This window comes from Montipora capricornis, chromosome 7, assembly GCF_036669925.1.
Source record: "Montipora capricornis isolate CH-2021 chromosome 7, ASM3666992v2, whole genome shotgun sequence".
Lineage (NCBI taxonomy): Eukaryota > Metazoa > Cnidaria > Anthozoa > Scleractinia > Acroporidae > Montipora > Montipora capricornis.
In genome coordinates this window covers 16,305,377-16,320,589 of record NC_090889.1, presented here as the reverse complement: position 1 = coordinate 16,320,589, position 15,213 = coordinate 16,305,377, and positions in this window count along the sequence as shown.

Below are 15,213 nucleotides of genomic sequence, written 5' to 3'. Positions count from 1 at the left end.
ACTGTTTCTGGCTTCTCTTTTATTTGTTATTCTTCAGAGACTGGAATGCTGTATTTCAATACCACACAATTCAGTGCCTTCTGATTTTCTGTAGCACGTACCACAGGCGACCCAGTGTATGCTTCACAGAAGCATCTAGTTTTAACAAACTCCCGGACAAACTCCGTGCGACTGGGAATAATTATTTCCGCTGATGAATGAAAATAAGTCAGCTTTTACATTGCTCTTCCCTAGTTCTGGCTTACTCTTATAGGTCTTGGCTTCAGAGTACTCTTCCATCGATTCAATTTTCGACCTTCGGCGAAAACAGACTGAACTATTTGTGGCCAATAATCAAACTATAGCCAATGAAATATGGCTGTTCCCACGCGTACGGTTAACATCCCAAAGCCAAGGCGATTCAAAGTCGTGTTCGTAAACGGAATAAATAATGTTGTCCTAACTATGTAACAAAAGCACGTCATCTCACATCCTGACAAAAAAGGCCATGCTCGGTCCAGAATAAAAACTTCTAGAAACGAGCGATCGCGAAGAAATCGTCTCGTATACACGTGCTTTGTGATGATGTATTAAATTTGTTTTCGCCCGACCAAAAACTCTCACTCCAGGCTGCATTGGGACTGCATTGTCTTTTTTGTCGAATGCAATCAGAGTTAAAAACGAGTTAGCTTCAAAGAAAACCCCAAAAAGTCGAAAACAACGTAAGAAGCCACAAAAGAGAGCAGACAGATGGACACGAAAACGAGGCTCACAGCCCCTGCAAAAACCTTGAGGGGCGGCCAATTTGCAGTCCACAAAAAAATCTTGATTTCTCGCGCCTGCGAAACCTGCGAAACCAAATTAGGACTCTCGTTCCTCGAGAACGCAATTACATAACGACCGAGTTTGAATACGCGAAACGTGACTCTCGCCTTGCAGCATATGGAGGTGTTGTGTTACAATGGTTTGAATTTATGAAGGTTTGTATGAGGAAAAACGGTAATCGGCATTTTAGCCTAAATTTTGATATTTTTGCAATAAAATTGGCTCACGTCAATGTCTTGTTGTCTTTTCTATGATCATCTCGCTTCTCAGCTCGATCCGAAGCTTTTTAAGCGAGTTATGTGTCATGAAATTTCTTTTCAGGTGTCACAAAATTTCTTTTTGTTTTCGTTAGCTGCACAGTTTATTCCGTTCGTGTTAATTATTCAGTGTTAATTTCGTATCGTAGTCAACCGTGATTAGTACCTTAGAGAATAGTTTGTAAGTTTATTTGTTCTTTAGAGTCTCCATTGTGAAAATACTATTGTAACTATAGCGCTGTTAAAGGCCTGATAACATGGAGAATTTCAGCCCGATTAGCCGAGCTGAGATTTCAGCCCGGGTTCTGAAAGAAATTTTCTTGAAATGAAAGTGGCGATTACATGGAAAAACTTTTAGCCCGGGCTGAAAAATACGCAAGAAGTCCATGTAATCGAAATGAAATTTTAGCCCGGGCTGAAAAAGGAACGCGCGCATGCCCATCAATGGTGTTTACGCATCTCAGTAAATCTTCCCACGCAAATTTGCGTTTTTCCCCGGGCTGAAATTCATCATGTAATCCCAACAATATTTCAGCCCGGAGGGCGGAGCGAAATTTCAGCCCCGACTGAAACTCGCCATGTAATCGGGCCCTAAGTGTCGTGTTTAAACTGTAAGATTGTTAGTGTTGTCACGTAAAAATGTATGTCGTAATTTGAATAGATTAGTAAAGCTATATATGTGTAAAAGACGTGGGCGTTGGCGGCCAGTTGGGAAAAGTTAGTTGAGAAGACGGACGAGGAAAAAGAGCGAAATTAGAGAAGGAGAAGGCCTTTGTCAAACCCTACTAAACACATTTTTCGTGACCCTTTATATGATGATGCCGTTTTTACCAGACTTGAGCTACTACAAAAACACAACTTTATTATTGAAACTATTAAAATTGACTTGAGAATTGAATTAATTAATTCGAACGATGTCAATAAGGAAGTATAAGCTGCTCTAACTCCGAAACACAGCAAAGGTTGTTTAACGAGGGCACTGTATACGTATCAACAACAGAGCCTAGAGCGTTTACGACTGCATGTATTTTAAATTATTCAGTGTCGGTTGATTACTTCTAAAAAAAACGTACAGCTTTAAGCTTTAACAGTGAAATGGGGGTGTAAAAACGCACCATATTGTATTCACGCTATAGTATGACAAAGACGAATTATGTAGCCAAAATTCCTTTGAAGACAACTTTTGAAGACATTTTTTGTAAGCCAATCGCTTACAAATGCTATCTCTTCCTCTGAACTCTTCCACCTCATATATACATATACATGGTAAAATAAAATAAAACATTGGCCATCTAAAAGAATAATTACAATAATTTCTGTGCTAAAACAGACAACAACTAGATATCATACAAAATTGTTCCTTTTAAAGCCAGACTACAAATTACAGACTACAACTATCCACGTGTTTCGGTCGAAGAGCCCTTATTGAGACTAGTTTTATCAAAAAAGAAGCTTTGCAAAATTTGATATAGCAATCAAAGACAATAACGTTTAGTAAGTAATTGTGAAAAGGGGCCAAAAAATGCAAGCAACTGTCTACTTCTTTTTCGTCGAATTGGCAAAGACTTGTTGATCGTTTAAAGCCGGAAAATACCTACGCCATAAGACCATTACCATAATTTTCGCGGTAGATATGCATTAGATAGCTTTAATCCACCAGGATTAATTTCCAAGTGCAAATAGTTTTCGAAATCTACTGCTGTTTTAGTCAATTCTCAGTCAGTGAGGAGCTATTGATCTGTAGCATTTTTAACAGATGCTTATACAGGGATATTGAAGTTGTCCGCAAAATTAAAAAACGTGATCTATGTTTGAAATTTGGCAAGTCAATATGGATACCCACTCGTTAAATTCCCCACACCCATGGGTGTGTTTAGTGTAAGAACACTTTACTTATGAAGGCGTAACGTAAAAGACGATTATTTGAAAAATCACGAACTTAGTATCAAAGTTTGAGCTAGTTCTTTTCACGACATGTTTATTTACTTTGTTCGATGCTCGAACGATGAAAATAAATAACCCCTGCGAATTACGTCTATGACGACGAAGTACTCTTTGAAGCTTTTGCTACTGAAGGTTTCATCAGTGTGCTCTTCATGCCATATTGCCTCTTGCATCTTAACTTTATAAGTATCTCACCTAAACTGTAACAATACAGTCGATTTAAATTAGCTCCAACCCTAGTCAAGCCATCAGTTGTTCAGATAATTTTACCCTAGTCATTATAACTCAGACTTTTGTGCCTCAAATGTGATCTGATTCAAAGCTGTCAAAAACGAGGAAGTTGCCTCAAAGAAACAACACGTTCTCTTTTTTTCCCTGCAAAACACAAGCTTTTCGGTCAAATTTAGGTACTGCATGATCGTTTTTTCACTTGTTCTGTTTCACGTTACATTACATTCAGTTAGCTATACCTGGCTTCATTTTCACGGCAAATTCTCCAAATCATAACTGCACAGTGTCTGACTTCAAACAAACCCCATTTTTCTCTTACTTCATCTATTTTATTTCCAAACTCCGACAACTTGAACCTATTTCCCTTGAAAGTTCGTGAATCAGGAAATGAACTGAAAGTAATCACTGAAGAAGGTGTTTTTGTCTTTTCATGCAAAATTTATATCAAACTTTTTTTTTTTAATAATAATTGTAAAGTTGAAGTGTACTTGATGATAAAGAAACTAGATTGTTACGTGGGATGCCTGTGACAGACCACGTTTAAAATTTGGTTGCATGTCGTTTATCGTAGTCACATATGGTAATTAGCCACGCGCCTGTCACGAAACTCTTGCCTTGATACTGTCATGTCGGACAAACAACATTCATGTCTCTTTTTACTTTTTCTCACGGAAGGTAATCGGAAAAGCTCACACGGATTTCCCAAGGCACACACCACTTCCCTTCTGTTCCTTCTTCGAATTACTACGTTCTCAGACTGAATTCGCGGAAGGAAGAATCAGGAGACGTGATCTTCGTGTGCTCTAAGAGCTAGCCACCTAAGCGTCTTTTGAAATCGATTAAGTCGATCAAGCGCGATAGAACAGCGATGAACATGGGAATATTGCACCTCTTGTCTTCATCATTTCGAATTCCGATTCTCACTGTAAATAAATGTAACTAACTTTTTTTGGATTGAATATAACCACATATAAAAGTAAGTCTGATTCATGAACTGACCCTTGAAGTCGCAAAAGAAATGTTCCATTCTCATCACACTTTACCTTCCATAGCGCTTTTACAACTTTCTTTGTGACTTTCAGTCGGCTTTGGGGAACAGTAGCATTTGCAACCAACCTTTCATATTTTACGCAAATAGCAGTATCCCATGTGAACGCCACAAGGCATCTTGTTCAGAAAAAAACAGGCTGCTTCTCCATAAATTTACAGAGCCACTTCTTTGTAGAGTGTTTTTTAAAACAATATTTTTGGACCTGTTTTCATATGACGTTATTGACAATAATAAAAGCAAGGTGACACGCTAACACCAACCTTGGTGTGGCCAAAACATCACGCATGCGAACAACCGTGATGTGTTGGCCACACCGGGTTGGTGTTAGCCTGTGTTACCTAGCTTGCTTTTATTATTGACGTTATTGACATCACCTCATAGACTTGCCACAAGTCGACCTCACGATAATCCCAGGAGAAAATGATTTCGCAAGCGAATCGTGATTTTTCGTACGCGAAAAGAATGAGCGAGCGATGAAGTCGGGAGAGGTCGAGTTGTCTCGCTTGCAAGGTTTTCACTTGCGTCTCGTGCCAAAAAGGGGATGACGTCATTCGCAAGTCCTGCACTTGACGGCGCAATCCGACGAAAACAGTCGAACATGTTTGTTTCTACGAAATCGAAAGAGGAAATTTGTGGACTTTGTGCTAAAGGTATCAGAAACAAAGATGAAATAAAACGAAAGCTCATTTTAATCTCGAGTCGCCGCTTGGAATGGAGATCTCCAGTGGTATTTTTTGGACCAACACTTGTGCCGTGATTTGTGCTGATAGAAACGAAACACTAATTCGAAAGATTAGCAAGTAAGGGAAAGTTTCCAATCGTCAAGAAAGTCAATTGATTTCACTCATGAAAGATCAGGTAGGCTTCAGGTGTAGGAGACTTACTAGACCGGGTTTGAAAGATAAATCTTAATGAAACTTAAGCTGACTATTTAGCGATTCAATGACTCTAGTCGATGAATACACGTGCATTTTTAATTTTTTTGTTCCATTCGACGAAAAATGTTTCGATAGTCGTTGAGAATCGGCTCGGGACTTCTAAACACCAGTTTATACTTTAGATTTTAAATGTGTTGTCTCCTACATTTGACGCCCTAATGCCACGACAATTGCGGCTGGAGACCAAATCTTTCGTGATTGAAATCAGTGGAACAATTACGAATACGATAGCATTGCAATCCTCTCCAAGTAAACGACCAAAAGCGTACGGGACTAGTTCAAAGGCCAGACTTTTCCCAGCTCTGGTTGGAGCAGACACAAACAGATCTATGCAAGACAGATATTTTTGAATTGTTTTCCTATAATAGTCGCGTAATTCGGAATACCCGGTGGCCTTAGTAGCATGTTGGAAGTCACGCTTCACTGCGTGTGGCAAACTTTGATTGATACCTCTATCCCCTGGGGTCCACGAGGACTACTCTGATTGGCCTAGCTCAGCGGCGCGTTTCTGGGTCGCTAAAATTGGCGCCAATCAAGTATGAAAAGTCCTTCGTTCCGCGCGTATCTTGACAAAGGACTTTTCGAAAGTCTAATCGCCTCAGTGTTGTTTACTTTATAAATTCACTTTATCCTCGTTTTCAAAACGAGTCCCAGTGCAAAGACTGGCATAATCCAAAATAACTTGAATCGACCCAAAGAACCATTTAATTCGTCTCATGTGAACTTCGACGTTTGGTTCGGGCATAACACGCGATCGAATTAACGTAGCTAAAAAAAAACGCAACAACCGGCAAAAAAAATTATAAAAAGTTAGGCAATGAAACTGCCCCCTTCTCCTTATATTTCCTTGTAATCTTGACCTATTCGTTTCATTGCGTATATATAGACAACAATATCGTCAACAATTTTATATTCTTGAGGTATATTGATAAATATTAATACTGAGACAGCGTGAGTGTTGAGGTCAAGATAATAATAATATTTCTGTTCTTGCAGGCGCCTTGAGAGCGAATCTGGAATGAGCTTAGGCAAGACCTAATTTTAAGTTTTGAGTGTAAATATATGGGTGGTCACAAATACTGGTGTGAGTAAATTGTCAAAAAAGAGCGTCTCAAATCAGTTTAGTTATTAATGATGAATTGGTATATGAAATGAATCATATATGAATTGCGGATATGAAATCAAGTGATTCTCTTGGCCAGCGCCTCGGATCGAGAGCTCAGGCAGGTTCCAATCCGTTCTCGTCACTGATTGGTCAAATTAGGAACACAATAAAAATGCTAACCGGAACAAAGGGGAAGAGAATGGCCGAAGGGATTCTGTTTTATGTTTGTAGTACTTGCAACGGAAATATTACTAGTAACAACCATCCTTTGGATTTATTTGGTGAAAAGGCAATAAGGGAAGGAATCGTACGGGATTGAGAAGAGTTTTCTGGTTTAAAAATTTATGTCGATTATGGTTTATTACCATCGCGAACATCTAGAACTTGTTACGTTACTGTCACGACATTTCAGGAGTTTGTGAAGACGGTAGTTCATTCGAAAAGTGCAACAGAGCCCGTCCTTCACCAGGTGTGGGACGCGTGAAAAAAAAGGACCAAGGTCAGCTGGTTATATGTTACGTAGGATTTTTGATTAAGCCAGCTCACTTCATGCGTTTGCATTACCATTCATGTGTTTAACAACGGAAAACCTTGACTCCGTTTCGATTTTGATGAATATGGTCGTGGCGAAGAAGAAAAGATTAAGCCAATAGCTAACCTGTTCATCGCGTACTTTTTTAGTTACATTCTCTTATTGCAATAACGAATTTTGTAAGTATATTTTCTTTGTGCAATGTCGCATTAAAGTTGGAAGTTGATTCCTTCCATGTCTCCATGTCCAGTTTGCATTAGTTATAAGAAAATCATACAACTAAGCTTGATACAAAGGGCTTCAGTTGAGAGCAACCCCTGATGAAAAGTGGGGATATAAGTGGGACGGGGGCCTATCCAAAAAATGAATAAATCCCTGTCAAGTGTAAATCTCAAGAGATCCTGATAACCTGCATCTTCTGAATAGTTTCTGATCCAGAGGAGAGGTGATCCTCCTGTTGGTAAACACAGCTACTGGAAAACAACTTTTGGGTTCTCAGTTTTCAAAGGATTATTATGGCCACAGTAAATTGGGTGCCTATTAGTTAACTTTCACATGGCTGTTTTGGGCTACAATAGTATATAATTTATTAAACTGGTAAATTGTAGGGTCAGAAGAGCTTAGCCAACAACCTATTCTTTGACAGGCATCAATACTTGGGCTCATGCATGAGGGACCCTGTTACATGCTAAACTGTCTCCATGTTACATTGATTGCATACAGTGTTATGTTCAGTCAGCTGAAGAGAAATCAACACAATTCAGACTGTCCCTGTTTGCACCAGAAAAACGAAGCCCCATGAGCATTTTGGGCTACAGATGCACACAACAGGCAAAGGTTTGGTTGAATCTGCTTCAATGGCCAGTGCTTAATAGAAAACTGCCTTCTGGAAGTGCTCTTCTTGAGATAAAGCAACCGATCAAAAAGTTATTTTATTTTGTTGTGTTATTTAAGCAATAGAGGATGTTTTCCATGTTTACATAGCCTCATCTAAACACAAGGGGTAGTTGGGAGAATTCTCTACAGTTATGCAAACTCAAGACACAGTCAAGGGTTTGCATAACTTTCGAACATTCTCCCAACCCGGACCCCTTGTATTTAGATGAAGCTATGTAAACACAGATAAAAGTCCTCTGTTGCTTTCATAAAGTATTTCTCAAAAATAATTGATTTGATAAATGAAGGAAAATACTGGTTTTCTTACTTCTTGATTGAAACAGATTTTCCTGATATACTCTTATTTCCTACCAGCCAATCAAAACGTGCGTCTGACAACACATAACCAATCAAAATTTGTGTGATGTGACAGTAGTGTTTACATACTCTCATCTAAACACAACTATTGACCAATGATAATCACATGCAAAATACAGTGTACCTGTTATTGGCAGTAATAATGATATGATAACTTTTAGCACAACAAAGTTACCGGTAGTCATTTATCTTATTACTTTCAATAATTTTGCTCAAACCAACAAGCTGAAGATGAAGACCATGAATGATAATTTATTTGTGCCCAATCAGTTTTAAAATTCACATTAAAGTTATTAATGATATTTTATATCATGTGCTAACTGGATAAAACAGTGAATACATCAAATAACTGTCAACAATAATGAATAGTGGAGCAAAACCTCGGCAGATTTTGAAACATTGTGATGGAAGACACGGTCTTTAGAGATGCAGTTAAGGCAGTTATCCTTCATTAAGGATATCAACGACCAGTGCAAGAAGCTGTGCAAAGAGTGGTATGGTTCCTCCGTTTTGCTAGTATGAAGATCTAAGAACAAGGTGTCCAATGATATATATTTTCTAATAATATGTAAACACCTTGTTAATATTATAAGTGAAATTCAGGCAACTAAATGATTTCATCCTGCATGTACCTAAATTTTGATCCAGATTTGTCCCCCAATATCATTATTTATCATCAACAGGTTTAAAATACAAAGTAAATTAATGGGAATCAAACAATAATTATTTAGGTTGGAATCTTTCAACTTAAATTTAGCTTTGAAGTACAACAGTTACAGAGTAAATTGACTACTGGGTGCAAATATACAGATTTGATCCAGTCAGTCAGGGAGCGTTGGTGGTGCAGTGGTGAGAGCAATTGCCTCCCACCAATGTGGTCTGGATTCAATTCCCAAACTCAGCTTCATATGTGGGTTGACTTTGTTCGTTTTCTTCTCTGCTCAGAAAAGTTTTCCTCCAGGTACTTCGGTTCCACCCCCTTCGCAAAAAAACATATTTGATTTGATTTGATTTGGTTTGAGTTAATTTCATTAGTTTCCCCAATTAGTGCTCTAGCACTAAATCCACTGACACTTAATATTTAAGTTATTATTATTATTATTATTATTATTATTTATTATTACACCTTGAAAAAATATATGTACATAATTTGTAGGCATCAGACAAAATTGGTACCATTAGGACCATTACGCAGGCTTTTATCTGCAAAACATATGAAAATAATAATTTATTACCAGTATATGTGATCATTTATTTTTAGCAATAAATGCTAATTTCAAGGATGTTTACTTACGCATTATAATATTATTGTCTCTACATCAATAGAGCTTGGAACATTTCACATGCGAAAATATTATCACTCGGATGTATGCAACAACATTTAATTCAGTGCAACTTGATCCCTGTCGTCATCTCCTGTGAACCGATCTCCTTTTAAAACCAGACTTTCAGTCCTCCCTCTCTCATGTTAAAAATTCGATCGTGTATTTGACGCATTTAACGGCCAAATGACAAGCATAAAGCGGAGTAACTGCAGAATACCCCGCCATTTTGAAGCTGCACCTCTGAAAAGACTGGATTCGTGGATACGCAGTCGAAAATACCACCCCTCCCCAAGTAAACTTCTAGTTATATTGTGAAGTGGATACGCGGATACGCGGATACGCAGTGGAAAATACCACTCCTCCCCAAGTAAACTTCTAGATATATTGTGAAGTGGATACGCGGATACGCAGTTGAAAGTACCACTCCTCCCCAAGTAAACTTCTAGGTATATTGTGAAGTGGATACGCGGATACGCAGTGGAAAATACCACTCCTCTCCAAGTAAACTTCTAAGGTATATTGTGAAGTGGATACGCGGATACGCGGATACGCGGATACGCAGTCGAAAGTACCACCCCTCCCCAAGTAAACTTCTAAGTATATTGTGAAGTGGATACGCGGATACGCGGATACGCGGATACGCAGTCGAAAGTACCACCCCTCCCCAAGTAAACTTCTAGGTATATTGTGAAGTGGATACGCGGATACGCGGATACGCAGTCGACAGTACCACCCCTCCCAGGGTAAACTTCTAGGTATATTGTGAGAACCAAACCGCAAAATTCTACGAGAGTGCTTAGGCCTAATCACTGAAGCGAGTATTTACTAGGCTTAATCAGTAAACCAATGCTTTCTTCTTCACACGATCTCGTGAAAAGTGCAGTTAACCGAACCGCAAAATGAAACCTAAAATTTTACGAGAATGCTTAGGCCTAATCACTGAAACGAGCGCTTAGGCTTAATCAGTAAACGAGTGCTTTCTACTACACACGATCTCATGAAAAAGTGTAGTTAACCGATGGGTAATATGAAAGCCAAAACTTTACGAGTGCTTATTTAAAAAAATGAGCAAGTCGTAGGGAAAAAGGAGAAATGTGTAAACTGAAACTTTATTTTTGAAGCTTTAAACCAAGGTACTTATCGAATAATTCTATAATTGTATTTGTAAAGTATGGCAACCACATCGGAAATTCGGAAGAAATTAGCTTCACTAACTTCACATTCGAAAACTTGTGTGTTCAAGAACGAGTTCAACAACTGTGCAAAGTTCATGTAATAATGTTAGACGCTGTCTTCAAACAGGTTGTTTGGAACAAAATTCAGAGTAACTAACTGGTGCTTTATTGCATGTGTGATAGCTCTGTGTGCTGCCAATTGGTACCGCTGTCGGAACTCTGTTTGGTTGGCGAGATATGATGGCCATGTTATATCGTCGGGGGCCTTCTTAACGAAAACGGTGACAGGGGCTGCTGCTCGAGGAACTCGAAAGGTACGCACTGCTCCGAAACCGTCATCTTCCAAAGTTTTAATGGCGTTCTTGAATTCCGCTCCTGTTATCCCGCGCAAGTTACGGCGTGCACTTTGTTTGAACGCGCGATAGGTTACAACTGGTCCAGGGAAGAGCAAACATGACTCCTTTATGGACACGTTGGTTGGCTGGGGCGTCTCTTCATCCAGTGTTGGAGTAATCAATTCACTCAAGAACTAACAACAAAATAAAAACGAAGGATAACAGAGATGAATGGTTACATTAAGGAAGGGTAAATTATACACCCTTTTAACAAGTCTAATATATGCCGTTTTCCGCTAATGACGTCGAACTCATGCTTTAAAATTTTATTCAGAAATGTACAAAGGCCGAAAACAAGAAAAGAAATCGGAAAAGTTTTAGGCCTTTGTACATTTACATAGTCCTGCTTGAATGGAGGCGGGCGATTTCGATAAAAATATCATCGCAAGAGACAATGGGACAGTTCTTTAATGTCTCAATGGCGTCCTCCGTCTGTTGGGGTGTAGGCCTCAGACATATGAGAAAGGTGAACAGAAACCTATCAAGTAGGCCATGAGTCGAGAAGAGTGATAAGACGCGCAGCAAATGGCACTTGTGTTGATCCAAGGATATAAAATGTTGTGTTTGTGCCGATCTCCCTCGTTCTTTCCGTGGCATACCGATAAGATATCGCCTCTCCCGAAAATAGCTGGCATAGTACTTGTACGTCACCAGATCCGTTTTCTTCATCTGATTTAAGTAACTTGGAAAGAACGTCGTAAATATCCGCGGATAGCAAGAATCCTCTCTCGTTTTTGGTGATACTCTTTACCAATCCTGACGAGGTACATCTGTTAATGACGCAGGTTTCTGAATCTGCTTCCCTGCAGACAGCTGACATTGGGGAAGCTGCGCACTCCTTTAAAGCCTGTGATTTGCCAGTAGTTGGTGGTCCAACGAACACGGAGAAAATGTTAAGTGGCATTTCTTGTGTGCCGATGACAAGTGTCGAATTCATGCCAGCGACAAAGGATGTGGTGGTGAGAAGACTTGTGACGACGTATCCGGTGTTGGTACTCAGCGACTGTGCTTTGTTCTCAATGAAAGTACGCGCATCATCCTCAAACAGGTTATTGAAAGGCTCGGGTAGACCGATTAGACGTTTCTGTAAAAGGGCCCACGTACTATCTGGTTGTTTTCGCAGTTTATCAAGGCGTGCATTGGACATCGTGGATGTTATTACGGTTTAATTATCATCAATTTGAAACATGTATACAGTCTATCGAATTTGAATAAGCGCGGTAAGTGTCGATCCATGCGAGAACAATGGCCCAGTAATTAAGAGAAAGTTGCATTGTTCTTGGGGGCGGAGCTTTTGTTTCTTCTAAATTCTCTTGGGGTTTTAGGAGACGTGACCATTTTGCCCCATTTTCTTTGTATTTGGAGGCTTTTGTCTGAAGGTGCCTTTTCAAATTTCGCGCTTCGGGCCTAAAGAAAGTTCCGGATGTGTCGCACTATTCTGCACTGTGGGTTTCTTTTGTGTGAGTAATTATTGGATATATTTAAGTAGTGGTAAAGTAATATCTAGAATGAAAGTCTACACAAGGGTGTTCAAGCAACATAAATAGGACGTTTTCAACCACCCTCTAGAGACAACAATAACAAAAGAGAAATGTACGACTTCTGGTGGACGAACAAAATAAGCTAATGAGAGTTCTTTTGCTTTCGTCCACCAACATGGCGGCTAAAGCGCATTTGAGATTGAGCATGTAGTCCGTGGCTCATAAAAGTAAAATAGGAATTTGTTGGTTGACTGCCTTGATCACGGTCTATTATCTTCTTTTGTTTACCCACGGGATCTAATCGTCCGTCGCGATAAAATTACCCGAGGTTGGATTATTGTCTGCTTGTGTCGGGTGAGTGGTTTAAAGAACGAGGTACGTTACATGTGTATCATGGCTTAATGTCTTGATGCTTGGCTGAAGCATGATTATCGCGGGATTGTTACTCAGTTACTTAGCTTTAGTTGATATTTGCCTGATATTTTGATCGCAATCTTTGGTGGTCTCGATCCATGCTTTAAAGAAAGAAGAATATAATATTTGTAGCTTGCTTTTCTCGGGAACTTTGAATTTTGCATATACGACAGAGCATTTTGAAGTATGTTACACGAAGTTGGTATCCAGTCCCCATGTGTGATGTCCGCGTATCCACGTATCCGGGTATCCATGTTTTCCACTGCGTATCCGCGTATCCACTTCTCAATATAGTTAAAAGTTTACCTGGGGAGGGGTGGTACTTTCGACTGCGTATCCGCGTATCCAGCCTTTTCAGGGGTGCAGCTTCAAAATGGCGGGGTATTCTGCAGTTAAGCCCATAAAGCATCAAAGCCTTGAACTTCTTTTCTTTCAACGTGAATTTTCATTCCATGATTCAACGCCTCGTGGCCGTGGAAGCTTGGCTAGGTCCGCCATTTTGAAAAAGAATAGAGCCTGCGCAGAACGACCGGAAGTCCGTGAATCGCGAACTGTTAAATTGAAACCTGTCAGAGCTATTTTGCCAGAGCTCTCGATCCGAGGCGCTGGCCAAGAAGATCGCAGCTCTGGGAACGAGAATGTTCGCAGTTATGAGCGCAATTTTTGCAATTGCGTAGAGAAGCCTGAAAATTTCAGGACTTCAACGGGGTTTGAACCCGTGACCTCGCGATTCCGGTGCGACGCTCTAACCAACTGAGCTATGAAGCCACTGACGTTCGGAGGTGGTCATTTGTGGGTTTAGTTATTCTAAATTTCAAGTTTATTTCACGTGTATGGATTTGTTCTACTTTCCATCTTTTCATCGTCAAAGTGAAATATAGAGATGCGACTATTTGGCATAGCCCAAAAAAATGATAAACTAAGAGTTTTTATGCTGACAGTTTCGATGAAGGTAAGCCATCGAAGCAAGCATGGGTTATGTTCAGTGCTAGCCTCATAAATTTGATTTTCTCCTATGGGAATGAAAATGAAGGACTAGTAGGATACTCGTCGGATGGCCTAAGGGGGAGGGGGAAGGGGGCTCCAATTTTAAATCAGACCCCAGCCACAACCAGCCCTGGATTTCTAATTTTCAATTTAAAACTTAGATGTTTTGGGCGTACCTACTTAACTAAAAAGAAAACAAATGTTTCACACCAGTCATAACCATTACTACTGTTGGTCTATGTAACGGCATTCGCAGATCAAGCTATTTTTAGACGAGTTCTTGAATGAGCTTTGGCCATCATGAGACGGTCACCATCCCCAATCCCATGGGTAATAATTTTTCATGCAAGACTTGGAAAGGTCTGGTTTCGCAGAAAAATCGATCTCAAAATAATTAGGTATGTTAAAACGCAGTTACACAAATTCAACGAAATACAATGCTTAGACTGTTGCGTATAGGTTTAAACAGGTTTGAGGAGAGGGAGGGGTGTGACACTCGTCAGATCGCCTAAGGGGGAGGGGGGCTCCAAGGATTTTAAAATCAGACCGCAGCTTTCCTCCTCCCCTCCCCCAAAATCAAAACCGCATTTGATAGGCGGGCTAGAAAAAAACACAAGTTATTTAATCCCTCCAGCTGAGATTTAAAAACCAAATTAAGAATGTTCATAAATTTTGAATGGGTATTTTGACAGTTTTAATTAGTGATGAGCATAACATTGGTTGGCAATTAATCATTTTAAGAAGCAGTCTCCAAGCGTGGTAATTTTGTTTTTCAAGAATGGACATGCATTGCTAAGTTTCTGCAGGTAAACAGACTAATTTCCCATTTGGGATGTGTTAGATTGGAAAATCTGAATTTAGATCTTAAAATCCGGATTTTCAGATTTTCAATGAAACTTTAAAATCTGAAAAAAAGAATTTCTCTGGGGATCTTTTCGGTTGAAATCCGATCACTGAAATTTATTTTCACAGCATTTAATGCAAAATCCATGGCATTTCGTGTTCGATCAGAAATCACATATTTAGATCTAGAGGTTCTTTAACTCCTGATTTCCAAACCAAGAATGAGACACAGTTGTCAGATACGTTAACACATGGTTTTTTAACTATGAAAAAAAAAATCTCCAATCACGTAGCCTACGGCGTATGAAGCCTGTAGGAACGTTTATCGATGACCTTGGCTCTGTTATTAAATACACGGTAACCTTCAGTGCCTGGACGGACGTACAGCCAATAACTGACTCGCAGCCAACTCTCTGCTGAATTGCACCATCAATAGGAAACCTGAGGATCTCGAGATGCGCAGTAGTAGGTTAGACG